This window comes from Brassica rapa, chromosome A07 (assembly GCF_000309985.2).
Source record: "Brassica rapa cultivar Chiifu-401-42 chromosome A07, CAAS_Brap_v3.01, whole genome shotgun sequence".
Taxonomy (NCBI): Eukaryota; Viridiplantae; Streptophyta; class Magnoliopsida; order Brassicales; family Brassicaceae; genus Brassica; species Brassica rapa.
In genome coordinates this window covers 11,558,787-11,564,203 of record NC_024801.2, presented here as the reverse complement: position 1 = coordinate 11,564,203, position 5,417 = coordinate 11,558,787, and positions in this window count along the sequence as shown.

Below are 5,417 nucleotides of genomic sequence, written 5' to 3'. Positions count from 1 at the left end.
GGAATTCCCCTAACAACCTCAGCGTTAATTAGTCGGGTCAGACCATTAGTATTCATATGTCCCAGCTTCCTGTGCCACAGATCCAATTTAGACTCCTTAGCTGAGTAGCATAGGTGTGACGGCTTCCACATGTAACAGTTGTTTCCCGACCTTACTCCACATAGAACAATGTTCCCTTTAGCATCAACAGCTCGACATTCTTTGCTGTTGAAGATAACTTCTAACCCCTCATCACACAATTGACTGACACTGATGAGATTTGCTTTAAGACCATCCACATAGAAGACATTAACAAGCTTAGGTAAGACATACCTGTCCAGTTCTCCAACTCCTCGTATTTTTCCTTGTCCTCCATCACCAAAGGTCACTTTGCCTCCTTTGATAAACTGAAGTTTCTCAAAGAAATCCTGATTTCCAGTCATATGTTTTGAGCAGCCACTGTCGAAGTACCAGGGGGTATCAAACTGTGAGTTAGAGTCAGAGCTTGTGTATGCAACGTTGCTTACCAGCTCAGTTCCAGTGGATAGGGTCGCGAAGTTGCAGATGATGGGTTGCTTTTCATCAGTGCGTGTTTCAGACTTTTCACTGTGTGCAACAGTCAAGGTTTTCTGCTTATAGTTTGGGTACAGATCTTTCTTAGCTATCCACACATGACCATACAGTGATGGTTCCATAAAACAAAGATTCATCCTCCATGCACGTTGATACTGACTTTGTCGAAAGAAACAAAATCTGACATTGTGACCACGTTTTCCACAGAAATGGCACCCGTGTCCTCGTCGTGTAGTAGCATTCTTCTTTAGGTTCTCTCCTTTCTGATTATTAATCTGTACCTTCGTCGTGGTTTGAATTTCTTTTTCATTCGAACTCCCTTTCACGAACATTGTTTCTTCCGCAGATTTGGAAGTAGCTCCTTGAAAACCTAGTCCCCAGTTACTGCTAGGACACTGACCAATGGTGAGAAGATGATCTAGAGTCGTTGTACCAGTAGTGAGCATTCTTACTTTCTTGAGATTGTCAGCTAGTTGATTCTCAAGTAATTTGCTCTTGTCCATCTCCTTGGTTAGTAGCTCATTCAGACAATTCATCTTCAGCTCAACCTGTTTTTGAACTCTCTCTTGTTCAGTCATCGCTCGTTTCAGTGATAGCAATTCTTGGTCTGAGTTCTTGAGTATAGACAACTCAGTGGCTTGTTCAGAGGGTTTCTCCAATTCCAGAATATTCACCTGAGCTTTCAGCATTGCCTTATCTTTTAGTAGTTGTAGATTCTCATGACTGAGTTCAGCAAACTTGTCGAAAAGAGACTTGTATTCTGATTCAAGATCGTTGTTGAGATCATCTTCATCCTCTTCCATGCCTGAATCTAGTTTTGGTTCTTCTTCCTTGCTGACAAGTGCCATAAAGTTCAGATGAAGCTCATCTCTGTCGCTGTCACTCTCCGACTCTGTATCACTGAAACACATAAGTGACTTGTCCTTTTTCAGATTATTAGGACATTCACTTCGAGTGTGTCCAAATCCCTTGCAGTCAATACACTTGAGCTCTTTGCGTTTAGCTAGTGGGCACTCATTGCGAAAGTGTCCATACCCCTCACACTCATGACATTGTAACTCCTTCTTCTTAGAGTTCTTCGTGTCTTGCCTGGTGTTTTGAGAGCTGCTTCGATCTGAGTCGTTCCTCTGGAATCGTGAGTTTGATCTGTTCCCTCCTTTATCCATTCGCTTAATGAATTTGTTGAAGTTGCGAGCCATAAGCCCCAAGTTCTCTTCTATCTTTGTGACTCGGTCCTGTTCGTTTGAGTCAGATACAAAGGCGATGCTCTTTTGAGAGTTTGTAGTTCGATTGGATTTCTCCAGGTCATGGACCTTCAAGATACCAGACAATTGATCAAACTTCATTTCATCTGTGTTGACAGCTATATCCAGTACTGCCTTGTAAGCTTCAAACCGTGGAGGCAGACATCTTAACAGCTTTTTCACCAAATCCTTCTCATCATATTTCTTTCCAAGAACGAAAGCTTCACTGGCAAGTTCACTGATCTTGGATATGAATCCATCAATTGGTTCATCATCAGTCATGCGGAGATTTTCAAACTTTGAAGCTAAGTGATCGATCCTTGTTCTTCGCACGCTAGTATTTCCTTCAAAGTGGTTGGTCAAAATATCCCAAGCTTCCTTAGCAGACTCACATCCCTGGATGATTTTGAACTGATCCAGATCTACCGAAGAGAAGATTGCGGTAAGAGCTTTAGAGTTGAATTTGGAAGCTGCCTTTTCAGGATCAGTCCACTGATTCTTTGGTTTTGGAGCAAGAGTTTTGTCATCAGTCATCATCGTTGGCACAGACCACCCTTCTTCTACTGCAGTCCACGCATCCTCGTCAATTCCTCTGATCAACTGTTGCATCCTTGCCTTCCAATGACCAAAGTTGCAGCTGTCCAGCATAATGGGTTTATGAATTCCGAATAGTTCCTTCATGGTGTCCATGAAATCCGCAGGATCTCAACCTGTTAGTAGTGTATGATACCACAGAGGTTTCCTGCTCTGATACCAAATGAAAGTTCAGGGACTACCAAATATAAGAACTAAACACAAGATACCAAGAACACTTTCTTGTATATTAGAAATCTGTTAAACAATCTTCCTAGATCTGTTTAATCCGAATTACTCTCAGTCACACACGACTAGAGACGGACTAATTCCTAATCTATCAAAACAGAAAGCACAAGATACACCTTCGAGTACTTGTCTTTCTTAAGCTCTCAAGAACAAACCTCTTGCTCTAGCTTTTCAATCAATAAACGGCTAACCTCAATCTACACAAAGTAATCAGGTTAAATACCCTTAACACAATACCCTAGTTGCCTAAATATTGTGATAAGCCCAAATCTTCCAAATCTTCTTTGCTTCACGCCAAAGTAAGATCTTGGAACCAATGAGACATTGACACGTCATCATCTCATAACCGACTTGTAACAGCAAGTCACACTTCCTATATTGTGCATAACACATCCTCTGTTTCTCAATCCGACAAGCTCCTTTTTCTTGAGCTTACATTAAGAACCAGATCGAAATATTGGTTTTGATTAAATTGAATATATTAAGTATAATAGTGAATTGAATTTAGAAAAGAAATGATGGTTTGTGGATTTCACAAAGGGAGATTTGATTTGTGTAATTAGAAGAAAGTCATTTTGCCTATAATGTTAAAAGTTGTTGTGGTTGTAAACTGATATGCCAAAGTCCAAGAAGTCTAGAGTGCGGAAAGTCCTCTTGCCTAACTTTTTGCATTATGACAAAAGTTAAGCGCTCTACAAATAGAAATTAATACAATGTTTGTTTGTTTTGTCTAATTATGTAATGTTAATTCATTTGTTGTTTTGAGATGTTAAAAGGCCACCGAAACATATTCTCGTCAACCAAATTATTATTTTTTCACATGCACCCTAATCTAGATTACTATTTTATACTCATGTGTGTCTAGTTAGACGACAAAGTAATCATACGTTTTTAATATAAGGAGATAAACGTATTAGTTTTACCTTTTTCTTATCTTTCCACGATGTAGCGCCTTGCCAAACGACTAAATAACCTTAAACTTATGCCACATTCTTTTTATAAACACTGCCCGACTAATTATTGGTCACTACCCCCTAAGAAAAATTATTGGTTTATGCATTATGGAACATTTTTTTTTTTTGCTTAAAATTATGGAACATTTTTATAAGTCTGCTTGTCGGAACTTTGTTTGACCCGGCCGATTAGATTTTTATTTGAATCACTTGTAAGTGTCATAAACAACAGATTTAGTGTTCGATTTATCTGGAGGTTCTAAAATTTTTTTTTTTAGTAATAGAGCTAGTATTCAAGCAAGATTCGATAATCAGTGATAAATAAAAGTAACTGTATATTCAGCCAATTGGGAAAAATAAAGCATAAGTTTCTTACAAAATTAAACTTCAAAGTTTTTTTTTGATAAACGTGGAGATCCGAAAGACTTTTCTTTTTAACTGAAATTTTAGAATAGTAACATCGAAATTTCTAACATAATTATATTCAGCTTTATATATTCATGTTTCTAGATCATAGTAACATCACATGATGATTCTTAAAAGTCGTGTATTTTTGACAATATCTTTGTTTTAGAATCCGATACATATATTTTTAACTAAACACACCAACTAATTAAAAAGAGTATATTGTTTGATTTTTTTTGTAGCAATTTTCTCTGATTTTTTTTTTGGTTTTGATATGTGCATGTCTTCAAGTAAAATAAACAAATTCGATTACTCATCTATAATTTTTTTCTCTCCCCCAGTCTCTTCCTCAAAATATACGCATGTCTCGTCTTTTCATCATACACTTGAGCTAATTACTATGATTAATATGAGTTGAATAATATTACTCTTTGCTTTACCCTTTTTGTTCCTGTTTCCTCTCCTCATTTCAAGACTACATGTGCCCTCATAGAGACACTTTCTTTTGCATTTTACATTATGTTAATCTGAGCGATAAAAGACCTCTAAAGACCAAATCTAAGCAAATCCCTGAACAAATGTCCTAACCAACAATTTAATTAATAGTAGCATGTAGTTACTTTTCGCTCGCAATGCGTTTGCCAAAAATCAAACAACTCTTTAGACAAAACTAATCTTATATACTTTGGGATTAGTGATGTGCTTATATTAATCAGTGGAACTATTTCATTCAGTTTTAACTTATACTACTATCATTGCTCATGTCTCTTCAGTTCCAAGCAACGTATACCACTTTGTTAATGTGGTACACAACTAAATTAAGTTGCCTACTCCATATAAGTTTCTCTTTAGAATTTGTTTAACAACCCATTAATGGTTGATCTCTAATAGATACACGACATTCCGAATGATGATGTGGAATCCTCAAGATCTAAGGTATATATTTCCATAAGTACATTTAAGGATAAATATACATATATTTATAAGTACAAACAAACTACATAAAACTATTGCGTTCAAGCTGTCGAGATAGAGTTTCTTTGAGTACAAGTACAACAAACTTATGTGAATGAGTTATAATGACTGAGAGAGTTCAAGAAATTTCGGCACGTAATCAATTTGCTAAGTCATTGAATGAGATACATACTTCTATCCAGAACCGGCTCTGCCTATGAAGTATGTAAACTTTAAAGATCTTTACTTCTTGGTCATGTTTGTTAAAGTCGCTTTTTTAAAATCGCGAATAATAAATAGTACTTAACTAGGTTAAGATCTGCGCTTTGCGCAAGATAAACATTATATATATATAATATTTTATGTATTAAATGTTTTTACATATTATGAAATAATAAATATATATTGAATAATTACAAGTCAGTAACTATTAAATATATAATTAAATTGGTGCATACATATAAATCAATTTTATTAATCCAAAAAA